Below are 16,427 nucleotides of genomic sequence, written 5' to 3'. Positions count from 1 at the left end.
CCATTGAAATCAAACATTTAAAAGAGAAAAATATCCCCTTAAGGTCTGTTTATTATGTTCCAACTTCTTTCTTAATTACACGTGAATATTGAAATCTCAATCCACTTGCTGTACAGTGATGTAAACATGAATTATTACCTCCTCAGTTTCTCTCAGTTGTTGCTGAAAGCCAAAAAATGCTATCACGTTCCATGTGGATGAGAGAACAGACAAATTTTATATTTTAGAGACCAGTAAATCTTGGCACACAACTCTTTTTGAAGTCCAAGTGATAACCGATATGTTTTTAAATTGATAATGCATGTTTGTCACACATTTTTCCTACTAATATCCCATCAAATTGACACAGTGATGCAGAAAAAAAAAACAGTATTTCACACAGCAGCAGATATTATAATATGAGGCTATGGCAATCATCAACGAACTGGCAATGAACATTGATATTTAAGAATCTTCCAGATGTTTCAGATTCTTCACTTGTTAGCTTGGCTATTTTGTCAAGATCCTTGCCTTTGAGTCAGAAAGCTTTAGCGAGCGGGAAAATGTGGTGATAAATAATGATGGGGCTGTCCAGAGTGTGCCAAGTGGACATGATGGTTTGAGTTGGGGTGGGGGGGGGGGGGTGGGAATGATCTGATGACCAAACTGAGCCTGCAGCTCACTTTGTTGAGTGCAACCTCCAATGTTTTCCATGATCTTGCAACTCCCAAATGCAACTTACAATTGAAAACTGGCTGTGACCACACATAGAGTAACTGATACTTCCAAGGAGTCACTGGGGACCTGTTGGGATCTCTCAGTTGTCCATCCACAAATGTATTAAGGTTGTTACCAATATCACTTGCATCAGATCATAGCACTTAATTTCATTTTCCTGTGACACAGTCAGTCCTGCAGCTCAGGCAGTAGGTTTTGCCAACATAGTTGGCTTCCCCAAGATGCAGGGTGCATCACATTAAGATGGCTGCATTAGAATGCAACCGAGTGCATCAATAGAAAAGGGTCACATTCCATAAATGTACAAGCCATCTATGATCATTGGTACATATTTTAGAAGTCATAGTACCCTGTGAGCTACTGCAATGCCTATACACTCTGTTCCTACTGTGGTTGAGGGGCTACGTGTAATACTAACTTGGTTGCTGGGGTACAAGAACTACATCTGTGAACACGTCTGGTGAATCCATTATGCAGCTCCCTGATTGAGGTGGAGTGCAGATACAGTGCTGCCAATTGTTCAACTGGGCCAATGGAACAGAAATGGGTCTCTTAAAGATGAGATTCCACTACTCGTATAGGTCTGGGATGGGTCGTACAGACTGAACAGCATGTGCCTCATAATCTTAACATATTGTTCTTTGTGCAATTCCAGCAGTCAAGGAGGAGATGGGATGGATGCTTAAGTGCTGGGAGAATGGGACCAGAAAATCAATGAGAACTTTGAGCAGGAAGAACATCACCTTCTGCATGAAAGAATATAACAGCACTGGGCATTATGTGACAGACAGGGCTAACTTTTACAAGTGTTTTCATTAGTTCACAGCTGGATCCAATGATTATGCATCAACTGTAAAGCAGTCCATTTCTGCTCCAAAGAGGCAATGCAGATTCTGGATGTTTGAGTTCTGTTTGCTTTTGATGTTGCTGAACAAAGATGAATATTTTTGAAGTTTTCCCTGGAGGAGATTATCTTTCATTAAAAAAATGATAGTATGCTTGTCTACAGTGGACACTATGGAAAGAGTAACAGAGATGTAGGTTTGTAAAAGGGAGCATGGCTACAGACAGGTAAGCTGGGATCAGAGGTGGCACCAGCACCAAGGATCCTAGCAGCGTTGAGTATTTCCACCTATGGCACTTGAGAGAACTGGGCTTGCATTGGATTAGAGGGTTGCCACAGAAGCATGGTATCTAGTTAGTGAGGAAAGGCTGGGCGATCTTGTCAAAAAATGCATGGGCAAGGAATGATGCATGCAAGTTGAAGAAACTGACACATAGCTAATTTCTGATAAGGTTCAGCCCTAAGTAATAATCAGATATCCCTTGTCCAACCAAGCCTATCTAAAAGAGTTTAGTTGGTTCATTAATGTTTTTGACGTATTGCTGCATATTTGCTTAATAACAAGAAATATAATTCAAAACTATATGTTCTAAAACAACAGGGGGAAGTATTATTTGTTGCCATTGAAACATCATTAACAAGGAATCAGAATATGAACTTCCCAGTAAGTAATTGAAGAGACAGAATCAGAGACATGTCTTTTCACAGATAATGTTTTTGGAGCTTAGGATGCTTTACTATAATGAAAGGTTGAGATGCATGCCATAAAAGTTTCAAAGAAACTCATGGTTAAATGTTTAAAGTGGAGGAAGATATAGGATTATGGAAAGAAAGCAAAGAAATGGGATTAGTTATCAACAACTATACATAGCAGTAAGAACAAATATGATGAGCGAAAAGTCCTCCATTCATGCTGTGGACATCTATGGTTCAATGTAAATGTTTTAGTCTTCCTTTGGCAGATGTGATAAAATACTATGGAAAAACAAGTTTTGGGAACTAACTTGCCTGAAAGCTCATTATATTGCACCAGTAATCCTTCAGGAGTTAATATAATAGATGGCACAGCTCCATTCTCCACCAGCTCCTATTACATTTGACTTATAGGTACTACAAATGAAAGCAATGTGAACAAAACTTAACAGCTCCTTTTATAATCATTTAAAATTGAATTGTATAGAGTAACGCACACAAATAAAGGATCTGATGAGAAGGTAAATCTCTTTGCGCTCTTAAGTAATTGCAGTAATTATCTTGCTTTCACGTTATGGTCATTTACATGCTAGCAACATAAAATGATGTCTGCCCACAATCCCCAAGGAATAAGCTTGCGGTTCTGTTCCATTCTATACACACACTGAACTGTCAAACACACAGACTGTGAGTTTGTCTACTATTAATATCCAGATATCCTTTCTTTTATCAAATTCAAAACATCTGAACTGTACTAATCAACTGGGAGAAAGAAGCTGTTAACATTCAAATCTTAAAGATGCAGCCCTTTCTAGTGAAACTTAAATTAATACAAAAAATGGAATGTACAATAACTGATAATTGTCTGTTTACCAGACTTTGTGAAGGACCTTGAACAATAATTGATTTACCGAAACAAAATGTTTATTTGGCAGAGCGTATTATGATAGGTAAGTCTGCCCATCGCAGCTTTTGTTCTTGGTCCTTGTAAGTGTGATATGAGATTGAAACATAATCAATAATTAGTCCTGTTTTATGTGTATGTGTGCTTGATGATGCTAAACAAATTGTCTGCCACTTCATTGCCATACTTACTGGTAATGTAAGATCAGAAACTCTGTAAATTATATTTCAGGCTCAGGAATAACTTTGTTGAATTATGTATGAAATTTACATTCACACTATTATTTTCTTTTTCATTATGGAGAATGAAAACAGTGAATGTCGGAAATCTGATAACTAGTAGCATCTGAGAGAAAAAAAAGATTCGACCTTTTTGATTGTGACCCTATAACAGAAATTGTGCAGAAGGAAATGTTGGAAGGGATGCACAGAATCGGTTGAAGCCAGCAGTTGCAAAATAAGCTCACAGCAAATTCACAGTCAATCTTCCAACAGTGATTGGGAAAATGCTGCCACCTTTATTTAATTCAAACCAAGTAAAAGTGACAGTGGAACTAGAAAATGAATTACTAAAACGAGTTTGAGAAATCAGTTGCTCATTCACTCCAAGCCTATTTTGCACTGTTGGCACAGGCTGCATTCATCCCCACCTCCCCACTATCCCCCTACCCCATTCTTTGATTTTCTAGGGGCAAAAGAGATCTTACTTTATCCTCTGTGTGAACCTTTGTGAAGCAACTGCAAGTTTTAATCAAATTAATTCTATTCAATTTTAATTGAAACCTCAGTCAGAACATCAAACAATTAACCAACTCTGCATAATATTCGGAAGCATCTACCTTTAATTCTTCCGATTTCAGAATGAAAAACATCTTTTAGAATTCATGTGTACAGTCCATATAAAAAAGATTTGAGTCAAGGCCAGACTATAAGCAATGCAAATACAAAGAACCAAGCTTCCATAGTCATGTAATGTTGAAGCAATTGACAGGCTAGGATTGTTAAGACTTATTCAGATAAGGAGCTTCAGCTTGTGATGACAGGCCTGGAAATATAAGGTGAGAAACTCCATTTTTCATCTCAATTTTGTCTGAGCTTTATTTGTAATTTTTTTAAAACTGTGCAAATAATTTATTTGCTAAGTAATTGTAATATAAATGTTAGAATCTGGGAATTAGTTTATGTAGGATTGTCATTTAAATTGTAGATTCATGCATTTAGAAACATTTCTCAATACCTAGGTAAAAATAAATAGATTTGAAATCCCCTGTGCAGCAGCAGGATACTTGAAACATTAAAGTGTTTGCATGAAATTTTACAGTCCAGTATTTTAGTGATATCAATCTTTTTGAAGTAATTTAACACTTTTGACACATGCTGGACAAAGAAAATGGCTTTTGAAATCTACTATTTCACAAAGTGATTTTGTGCTGCAAATGATTAACATTTGCCATTGAAATCTCAGATAGAATGTTATGCAGTGGCGTGTTTTATTTCTTAAAGGAGGCGTATTATGTATGGGTATTGTGCTAAGGATTGTAAAATTGAAAGTGCTTAACCTGAGATAAGTGGTAGTCAATTCGTGAATTAATTTGTTGTTGTTGTGCTCTCCTTTTGGAGGTCAGTGTTCATCCATCTCTAAACATAGGCACGCTCAAACAATGCAAGGATGCAGATCCAGTTGGTATATCTATTTCCACACAATAGAAGCACTTATTATTTATTGTATACCTCCAAACCAGGTGCAGTATTTTTTTTTATTACTTCAGTTGTTTTCTGATTTTTTTTGACACTTTTCTCCCTTGCTCTGTTAACTGTGAATTCATTCATTGGATTCAGATTGCTATTTTATGTGTTGTTCAGATATGCAGAATATCTGAGCCTGTTACACTTGCTCAACATCAACATGTGCACATTTTTCAGCAGGTCTCATTAGAAAGTAATAAGGAACCATTGCTAATTTTCCCAACTGCAATTCAAGAGTGCTCAAACCCTAATTCAGAAACAACTAGGAATTGAAACTTAAATACTGTGGTCCATTGTGACACATCTACTGAAGTACTGTACAACTCAATTTAGTTTATTTTTGATTATCCCATTTATAGGATTTTCCTTGTTTTATTCTCTCTAAATCAGGTTCAGCAAAGTAATACTTCAACAATTCCCAAAGCTTAAACTTTCTTTCCAAAAAACAATTGAGGTTAAGTTATCTGAAAATTTCAAAACTGACATGAATCGATTCTTGTTAGGGATTTTATTTATGGATTGCAGAATCATGAAGGATGAATGGGCTTAAGAAATACGCCTAGCCATGGTTTAACTAAATAGCAGAACACAGTTGTGGGGCAAAATTATTACTTTTATTCTTAAGCACCTAAAAATTGAAATTGGTATAAAAACTAACCCAAAATGAGTTTGCAAACAACCCACTGATACCATCATTATAGAATAAAGACAGTGCAAGATGGCACTGTAGCTCCTTGTCACTCTAACAACTTCCAGGTTCTGAAATGGATCAATGCAGAATTGCATTGATGAACAAATGATTGGAATATTTTGGCAACGACTTCCACAAAAATAATTAGCTGCCACTTATCGAAGGGTATGCACTTATAATTTCCAGCACTACCACTAGTCTATAGATCTTTGTTTCTTTTTCAAGAATTAGCTTTTATCCTTCAATTCAATTCTGTATGCTTCTTTTCAAATTCAAGCTTGAGCTACCCATAATAAAGGTTTGACTCAAGGCCAACCTGAATGTCAATACAGACAGAAGGAGCCAAAGCCTGTGGAGTCATGTACTGCTGAAGTAATTTATTGTGTAGGGTTATTAAACTTTATTCAGATAAATGCTTCAGTTTAATGGAAGGCAAATTTGATTTTAACAGATTTTTTTCAAGCAAATGCACAAAATATCAAAAGCCCCACACTCCAGAGACACGTTGGTGCCAATCCAAAGGGCAATATTAAGCTCAAGACAGCCGAATAAGAGCAGCTTTGATAAATAATGCATGTATAATTTCACAAAGAGGAAACCAAAGTAGGGCACTTATTTGAGAATTTGGTATTGGCTTGGAGCAAAGACCATGATTGTTCCCATGTGAAAAGTGCATTGATCAATAATAATAAACTGCGTGTAGCTGAATAATTCATCAGGTTTCTCTGTACACTCAAAAGAAATGTTTTTTGATAACAGGAGAAACCAGCAGGAAAAAGATATGCTGGAGACATTAGAAAATAAATCTACATGAGACTCAAATATTTCAACATTAATAGCTCTGTTTCATTCTGCCTCGGTTTGATTCATTTAATGCATATTACACTTGAAAAGAAGATTGTTTAGAAAATTTCTCTATGCCAATAGACATAATTTTTCTTTAGTATTTGGAAATTTTGAAACTACCTTCATTTTAACTCTCAGTAATTTTGTTGTATTAAAACTAGCCTTTAAGCTTTAATTGAAAACTGTATATAACTTTTCACAATTTGAACTAATGCATTTCTATAGGTCTCCTCATCCTCAGGAAAACATCCATACAGAAAGAACTAATAGTGTGTAAATATTCAGTCTTGATAATTATGGTTACCATTCAGGAATTAAGCTAACTATCAAGGGTGAATATCTGTACATTACTCATATGTATTTTCCTTTTGGATAGTTTCCTGTTGGTAAGGAGCCCTATAGAAATGCAATATTTCAAACTGTGAAGGGTTATTTATACTATTTGATTAATGCTAGAGAAACTCAACATGTCTGGCAGCATCTGTGGAGACAGAAACAGAATTGGTATTTTGAATTTGATATGACTCTTTTGTGTTCTCAAGACAATATAGTGGAACAGATGTGGTTCAAAACAGATGCTGCCATAGAAAGAGCATAGAACATACAACATTACGGCGCAGTACAGGCCGTTGGGTCCTTAATTTTGCACCAACCTGTGGAACCAATCTGAAGCCCAATAACCTACATTATTCCCTTCTCATCCATATGCCTATTCAATGACCATTTAAATGCCCTTAAAGTTGGTGAGTCTACTACTGTTGCAGGTAGTGCATTCCACACCTCAACTACTCTCTGAGTAAAGAAACTACCACTGACATTTGTCCTATATCTATCACCCCTCAATTTAAAGCTATGTCTCCCTCATGCTGGCCATTGCCATCCAAGGAAAACCTGTCCAACGTATCTAACCCTCTGACTATCTTATATGTCTCAATTAGGTCGGTTCTCAGCCTACTTCTCTCTAATGAAAATATCCTCAAGACCCTCAGCCTTTCCTCATAAGACCTTCCCTCCATACCGGGCAACATCCTAGTAAATCTCCTCTGAACCCTTTCCAAAGCTTCCACATCCTTCCTATAATGCGGTGACCAGAACTATACATAATACTCCAAATGTGGCCGCACCAGAGTTTTGTACAGCTGCAGCATGATCTCATGGTTCCTAAACTTAATCCCTCAACCAATAAAAGTTAACTTACCATATGCCTTCTGAACAACCCTATCAACCTGGGGGGCAACTTTCAAGGATCTATGTACGTGGACACAGATGTCTCTGCTTATCTACACTACCAAGAATCATACCATTAGCCCAGTACTCTGCATTCCTGTTACCCCTTCCAAAGTGAATCACCACACACTTTTCCCCGTTAAACTCCATTTGCCACCTCTCAGCCCAGCTCTGCAGCATATCTATGTCTCTCTATAACCTACAACATCCTTCATCACTGTCCACAACTCTACCTTAGTGTCATCTGCAAATTTACTAACCCATTCTTCTATGCCCTCATCCGGGTCATTTATATAAAAGACAAATAACAGTGGACCCAAAACAGATCTTTGCAGTACCCCAATAGTAATTGAACTCCAGGATGAATATTTCCCATTAACCACCATCCTGCCATCTTTCTGCTAGCCAATTTCTGATCCAAACCGCTGAATCACCCTCAATCCTATGCCTCTGTATTTTGTGCAATAGCCTACCATGGGGAACCTTATCAAACGCCTTACTGAAATCCATATACACCACATCAACCACTTTACCCTCATCCGCCTGTTGGTCACCATCTCAAAGAACTCAATAATGTTTGTGAGGCACAACCTATCCTTCTCAAAACTGTACTGACTATCCCTAACCAACTTATTCCTCTCTAGATGATTATAAACCCTGTCTCTTATAACCCTTTCCAACACTTTACCCACAACCGAAGTAAGGCTCACAGGTCTATAAATTTCCAGGGTTGTCTCTACTTCCCTTCTTGAACAAGGGCAAACATTTGCTATCCTGTAGGTTTCTGGCACTACTCCTGTAGACAATGAGACATAAAGATCAAAGCCAAAGGCTTGGAAATCTCCTCCCTGGCTTCCCAGAGAATCCGCAGATAAATCCCATCCGGCCCAGGGGACTTATCTATTTCTACACTTTCTAGAATTGCAAACATCTTCTTCTTATGCACCTCAATTCCATCTAGTGTCAAAGCCTGTATCTCAGTATTCTCCTAAATCACGTTATCTTTTTGTTGACCTGTTGAGTTTCTCCAGCATTCTCTGTGTTTGTTTCAGATTTCCAATATCTGTAGTACCATGCATTTAATTAAAACATAAACTTGAGTTTCTACATAGTTTGTAGAGTCAATGGCTTTGACAGTGAGTGCACACTTCTTGATCCTGGGATTTGTTTAGAGTCCTAGTCATACAGCACAGAGCAGGCCTTTCGGCCCATTGATTTTGTGCTGACTATCTAAACTAAATCAAATTTCCAGCACTTGGCCTTAGCCTTTAATGTTATAACATTTCAAATACTCATCCATATACTTGCTAAAGGTTGTGAAGTTACTTGCCTCAACTACCTTCCCAGGCAGTGCTTTCCAGATTCCCACTACCCTGTGCTGAAAACGTTTTTCCTCATATCCCCTCTATATCTCTTGCCCTTCACCTTAAAATTATGCCCCTTGTTATTGATCCTCCAATTAAAGGGAGCAGCTAATTCCTAACCACCCTATACATTCCCCTTAATCTTATGCACCTCAATGAGGACCACCTTGGCCTTCTCTGCTCTGAAGAAAATAACCTGACTTTATCCAGCCAGCTTCTTTTCATTACTAAAATGACATCCCAGACATCCTGGGGAATCTCCTCTGCAACCTATCCAGTGCAATCAAGAATTTACTGTAGCATGGTGACCAGAACTACACATGGTGTTCCAGCTGTGGCCTAACTAAAATTTTGCACCCCTCCAACGCAACCTTCCTATTCTTATAATCTGTGCCATGTCTCATAAAGACAAGTGTCTCATATGAGTCTTAACAACCCAGTAACTTGTCCTGCTACTTCTCATGATTTCTGCACAAGCACTGGAAGATATTTGTGCTCCTCTTTATACTGCAAGAAATAGTGAAATGATTGTAGTAGTTTTAATGAGATCAGCCAAGTGGATCTCATCGATTATGAGTTCCCTGCTTGGGGTTGTTAATCTGGCCCAAACAGGGAGGCCTGGCTGACAAATATTAACAGGGGTGTCGGAGGTTCTGCTCACACTGAGAGCTGGCTCTGAGGGAGCTGGATCAGGGTCAAGGACTCTCCATGTGTAAATAAAGGGTGACTTGGTGATGGGGTACTGGCCTCTAAGGAGTTATTCCAATGATCTTACCAAGGGAGTCAAAGAAAATTACCTAATCTCCATTGCCCACATTAGTATTTATAATTTTAATAGGGTTCCAGGATGCACTTTGAACTTCTGATCCTTCCTTGCTACCTATAAATGTCCTTTTACCAATATTTTGGGGAGCAGAAATTCTTTTCCTCAAAGCAAAGTTTTCCTTGGAAAGCAGTCCTGCGAGCATCTCCATATCCAATTCCATATTAATCCATTTCCTTGGGTCAGGACTTGATGGAAGAAAGGAAAATCCACATCTCTCACCTTGGTTTTACATTTTATAATGGACAGAACATCAGGTTAGGGAAGCATAATCTCTGTTTGGCATGTGAGATACTGGAATGTTTAGTAATACTCAGCATTTTCCCACCATTTCTGACAGAATCTTGCTTCATTTTAAGGGAAGTATAAACCTAAGAAGTAGTAGCAGTATAATGTTTAGCTCCTCACTCTAACTTCCCTCTTTGAAAGCATCTGTGCCTTTCTGCTTGCTGAGGGATGAATGCTGCCTAACCCAGTTCTTCAAACTGTCTTACATTAACCTATTTGGGTTAAATTTGAGTGCCTAACCAAACCTGGATTGGGAAGCTAATGTGTTATGCTGAATCATCAAGGAAGATATCAGGCTGTCATTAACTAACAGCTATTTATTAACTCAGAAATCATACTTTAAAAATTAGCATTGAATATATGTATAATTAATATATAAAAATAAAAATAATTAAGGTGACCTAATAACTTGTAGGACCAAACTACTAGAATGTCAAGTCAGTGTTTTTTTTCACATGATGGTATTATCAGTTTCTATTAGATGCTCTGTTCCTGCTGACCCCACTCGTTCGAGAGTGAAAAGTTCTCTTCTTTATTCCTTAATGTTGTACATTCACTGGACCAATCTGAATGACATGGCTGTTCACCTCATTCACCGCAGATACTTTGGATAAACATGAAATGTCCTATGCTGCTTTCCAGACGATGCAGAATAAACACTTCGAGGTTGCAAGACTGTATGGCCTGAATCGTACCAGAAATCGGTTAAGTGTCACTTTTGGCAGATATCGTGGAAGGTTTCCCTTCACAAGTCCCAATGGGTTTTCTCACGATATTGTGGAGTCTTAGGAACATACAGCACAGTAACAGATCTTTTGGTTCAACTCCTCCATGCCAACCAAACATTCCAATCTGACCTAATCCCATTTGCCAGCATTTGGTCCATGTCTCTTTAAGACCTTTCTATTCATATATCCATCCAGATGCCATTTAAATGTTGCAATATACCCACCTCCAACACTTCCTTTGGCAGCTCGTTCCATACACACACCACCCTCTGCGTGAAAAAGTTACCCCCCAGGTCCTTTTTTAAATCTTTCCTCTCAACTTAAAAATATGCCCCAAGGTTTTGGACTCCCCCACCTTGGGAAAAAGACCTCAGATATTTACCTCCTTCTATTTTATAGACTTCTGTAAGGTCACTCCTCAGACTCCGATCCACCAGGGAAAAAAGCCCAGCATATTCAACCTCTTCCTATAGGTTAAACCTTCCAGTCCTGGCAACAACCTTGTAGATCTTTTCTGCACTCTCTCAAATTTAACAAAAGCTTTCCCATAGAAGGGCAACAGAATTGTACACAGTATTCCAAAGAAGGCCTCACCAATACCCTGTACAGCCACAGCATGACATCCCAAATCCTATACTCAATGGTCTGACCAGTGAGGGAATGCATGCCAAATGCTTTCTTCACTACCCTATCTACCTGCTACTCTACTTTCAAGGAACTATGGATCTAGACTCATGAATCTCTTTGTTTGACAACAGTCCAAGAATCCTATCATTAATTGTATAAGTCTTGTCATGGAATGCCTTACCAAAATTCAACACCTCACATTTATCTAGCTTAAACTTCATCTGCCACTTCTCGGCCCATTGGCCTATCTGACCAAGGTCCCATTGTACTTTGAGATATCTTCTTCATTCTACACCACCTATTTTGGTGTCCTCTGCAAACCTACTAACTATACTTCCTACATTCACATCCAAATAATTCATATAAGTGATGAAAAGCAATGATCCTTATGGCGCACCATTAGTCACAGGCCTCCAATCTGAAAAACATCCATCTGCCCTTTGGCTCCTACCTTCAAACCAATTTTGTATTCAATTAGCTAGCTCCTCCTGGATCCCATGCAATCTAACCAGGCTACCATGGGGAACCTTGTCGAAACCTTCACTGAAATCCATATATTAATATTAATTACTCTTTATAAAGCAGATCTCTCTTCACAAGGTTAAACCTCGTCAAACTTACGTAATAAAAATAGAAAATATTGAAATATTCAGCAGGTCAGGGAGCATCTGTGAAGAAAATGATATTTAATGGTTTGGGTTAATGACTGATGATAGTCTGAGGACCAAGCCAAGTTAGGCTAAGAGCATCACTTAAATGCCATTAACAAGGGGCAAAGAAGGGACTGTTGAGAATTAATTTACAACAATTGATAGCTAGAATATTTGTAATGGAGGAAGCAAAGGCACAACGGGGTGAGGGCAGACAGGTGATGTGATGCAGAGCGGAGACAAGCAATGAAGCAAGTAGCTGAATGGTGGGTGCTAATAAATAACTAAAGTAAACTGACGGACAAAGAAACTGCTCAAAGAATACACTGATTTTGTGGTAAACTTCAGGAAAACTGATGTGACTCTGAATTATGGGAGAAAAACAACAGTGAAGATACATGTGAGATTGAGTACTCCCATATTCTGTTGAAGACTTAATCTAAGTTAGACTTGTGATGTATACAACACTTCCACATACGGATGTTGGAGACAATCTGCAAATTTATTTTTTATCTAAGAATTGTGCTGTTCTGAACATTCTTCCCTCTTAAAAATAGATTTTGAAAATCATTTTGAAATATGGAATAAAATTGAGTTCATTGAATTCATAGCTGTATCTTCCAGAAATGCCAGAATTTAAAATAAAAATGGAGATGGCACTGGTAACAAAGGATTGCTATGGAGCCTAAGGGGAGGAGATCTAAACTTTTGAATCAGTAAACCTAAGATCCATTTGAAGGAGGTACAACTAGATTGGGATATTAAAAGTCTGTAAACCTTCATCCAACAATAGTTTTGAAAACAAAGAATTCAGCAGTGAGGGTAGGGAAGAATTTAGAATATAAGTTAATATTTTACTGTTCCGCCTTCAAAAATGGCTGAAGTTGCAATTGAAAATGATAAGGAGAGTTCAAAAGGGAACGTTGGTCTCCATATAATTGTATTTCTCATAATTAAAGAAGAAAATGAAACTGGAGAGGACATTTTTTTTTTAATTTCCACCTTCCAAGAAAATATTGTCACCCCACAGGAAGCTTGAAAAGCAAACTCTCCCTTGTTTGCTTGCCATTTCCTGGAGCAATTCCTCATTCAAAGACACCCCATGCCTGATCAAGGAACCCAGCATTGGGATGATGGTAGGGGTAGGATTGCTGACAGACATCCCGCTGTACTTGTTAATGACTCCTATTCCGCTCCCATAAACCACTCACATGACCCACATCCCTGACCTCAATCTGCCTATGTCTCTCAGTGATCCTGGGACTCTCAATGGGTGTGTTGTTAGCCGCTGACATCTGTCTGTCTGGCACTATTAGTAATGGACAGTTACTGACTTTATTTTTAATGGTTTATGAGATGTGGGTGTCATGCGCACTATTTATTGCTCATCCCTAATTGCCCTTGACCAGATCGGCTTGCTAGACAATTTCAAAAGGTATTTGAGAGTCAATGCTTTGCTTTGAGTCTGCGATCATATGTAGGCCAGATGAGCTAAGGACAGAAAGTTTCCTCTATAGGGAGCCAGATGGGTTTTTACACCAATCAGAGTTGTATTGGTTACTATTACTGAATCGAGGTCTGTAATTGCAGATTATTATTTTGAATATAAATTCCATCAGCTTCCTTCATGGTATTTGAATGCATGCCTTCAGATTATTTGCCTCGCTCTCTAGCTTACCAGTCCAGTGATGTTACCACAACACCACCATTTCTCCCAAATCATCTCCCTCTGGCCAGGAACTTTGCACCTAGGGACTTTGTTGCCAGGGAAGGCCAGCCCCTGGCTGTTTACATGTCTATCAGCAAGCCTTTCCAAAGAAGGCAACATAAGGCTCTTACACGCTCACAAACTGATAGGTGAGAGCCCTGTCACCTTGATGAAATACTGCCTGCTTTTTCATTTAGCTGCCAAAAAAAATGTTAATTCACTCAAATGATTTTGTTAAAGCTTAAATAATAAAGGACTTTGCTAGAGAAAGGTTAAAATTGTAATTCAATTGACTTTCATTTGTTATATTGGGATGGAGATTATCTTCAGAGTATTTGAATTTTGTAAGCCAACATGCAGCGTACTCTTGTACATAATACATCTTCACAGATGCTTCATCAAAGTGGTGGGCAGCTGTCATCACTGCTGCTCCTGCCTTTGTAAAGGTTACAACTGATTGTTTGAAGCTTCAAAGAGTTTGTGTGTGTAATTGATGGAATTTTTTAAAAAAGCCTTTAATGGGCATTGGCTTGCACATTTCTCTAGTGATTCTCATTTGATAATGTACAGGGCTTCAAACATGTCGGACAAAGTGCTTGAAAATATAGTGTGGGTGGCTCAGTGATCTTTTAAACCTAACATCTTATGCCACAATGGGTGATAGGCAGGTGGATAGTGTTTGCACACACAGTAAATTTCCTGCATTTGCTGATTTCCTATGAGCCCTATGCTTCTTCCGCCCATGTTAGGGAGGAAAGTTGGAGGGTGATTGATCTTGGAGCTCCTTCCATATATTTTCTAACAGCAGGTTATAGAATGCTATGTGGCATTGGATAGCTGGATAGCTGGCTTGCAATGCACAGTGACATCAACAGCACGAGTTCAATTCCTGTGCTGGCTGAGGTAACCATGGAGATCTTGCTTTCTCAACCTCACCCCTCTGCCTTCCCTGAGGTGTGGTGACCTTCAGGTTAAATTCATCACCAGTCGGCTCTCTCCAATGAGATAGCAGCCCTATGGTCTTCTGAGATTATGGTAACTTTAAGATAGAACACTGTGGCAGAAGATAGGCAGCTCTGTGTCTTACAGCTTTAATAGATTTTCACCCATGAGGCAAATAAACTGAATTAAGACATTTCTTTGGTCGCCATAACTACCCTGAGGAAAAATGATCCCAAATGACAGAATCACTCTATATGCCTATCCATACCAGCACAAGCTCACTTAACATGAATGATTTCTTGTATCCTCCCTGTCAACATATGCCCTTCCACCCCACTCAATTGCCCCTCTCCCTCTATCCTAACCAAAGCTCCTCCATCTATTCTCCATTGCCCCTTACAAACTCCATGCCAATCTGTGCCCTTTACTCATCTCAGGATCCCGAGGCCAGACATATACCAACAGTGCAAATGTATGCTCGCACTCATCCCTATGGCTCCTCATAACCTCCACACCAACAGTGCCAACTCATTCCCACCATGTTCCTAAGCATCCTCCAGCCCATTATGGCTCCTGTGCCAATTTAGTATTATCATCAAGTATCCAAACTAAGAACTATTCTGACATTAAATAAAATAAAGTTCTAGGTATCTATTATAGCCTTCACTATATAACAAACCCTCATTGATAAACAGTTAATTCAAATATTTAAAGACCATCAAGTATTTAATCCTTTAAAAACATTATATTCGTGGTTCTACATCAAAGACAACTAATCTTTGAATAATCTTTTGGAATTTTCACCAAACTGTGTATTCACAGTTCCACATTATAGTAAGGCTAATTATGGAAGCAATTATGGAATAATAATACTTTAATGATAACCATGTGGGTTATGTCAAAAATAGCTATTATGAAGCTTCAACTCATAGACAAAGCAGCCCAGGTTTCTGCTCCACAATTTAAAGGGTGGGTGATTTAAATGACTTGATACGCTAACAGTTCTATAGTCCTTGTTTGCCATTTATGAGCATACTTCTATCTACTTTTAAAAATTATGTTGGAATTGTGGCAGCACATCCACATCCTGGGTGTCAGCAACATTTGGATAAGACACGGAGTCTTTAGAACTCCAGAAAAGTCAGAGTCAAAATGTACCTAAAGAAAGCTAAGGTGGGAATTAAATATGAAGACAGTAAATATCATAACTTTCAAAGACAACCTTAGTTATGCACTGCTCAAATAGATGGGACTCATTGAGCACAGGACTAAAAGAACAGTAAGAAAGGCAGTTCTGAGGAAGGGTCACTGGACCCAAAATGTTAACTCTGATTTCTCTTCACAGATGCTGCCAGACTTGCTGAGTTTTTCCAGCAACTTCTGTTTTCATTTCTGATCTACAGCATCTGCAGCTTTTTTTTTTCAGTTTTTATTTAGAAAGAAAAGCGAGTTTGTTGTTGAATGAAAGTCATTTTTGACATGCTTAGATTTCCTTTCAAACACAGAAGCAAACTGGAGGTGGAAGTCTGAAATAAGAACACAAAGTGCTAAAATGATTAAATATGCTAGGCAGCAAATATGGAGAGAAAGACAGTTAACATTTCACATCTGTGACATTTTATCTAAGCAA

At 38.4% G+C, this 16,427-nt stretch overlaps 1 protein-coding gene across 4 annotated transcripts in view; it reads left to right on the top strand.

Annotated features, from left to right (window-relative positions):
* The window catches only part of LOC122545831 (heparan sulfate glucosamine 3-O-sulfotransferase 5), a 252,870-nt gene that overhangs the window by 216,497 nt on the left and 19,946 nt on the right, over positions 1-16,427 (top strand). The window contains exon 1 of one of the 4 annotated variants that reach the window (XM_043684749.1): positions 4,197-4,215. The exons of the other annotated variants lie outside the window; for them this stretch is intronic. The gene's annotated coding sequence lies outside the window, so the exon portion shown is untranslated. Of the gene's footprint in view, positions 1-4,196; positions 4,216-16,427 lie in introns of those variants that run through there. 4 annotated transcript variants of the gene reach the window in all.

This window comes from Chiloscyllium plagiosum, chromosome 3 (genome assembly GCF_004010195.1).
Source record: "Chiloscyllium plagiosum isolate BGI_BamShark_2017 chromosome 3, ASM401019v2, whole genome shotgun sequence".
NCBI classification, from domain to species: Eukaryota; Metazoa; Chordata; class Chondrichthyes; order Orectolobiformes; family Hemiscylliidae; genus Chiloscyllium; species Chiloscyllium plagiosum.
The sequence above is the reverse complement of the archived record's forward strand: the minus strand, read 5'-3'. Positions and strand labels throughout refer to the sequence as shown.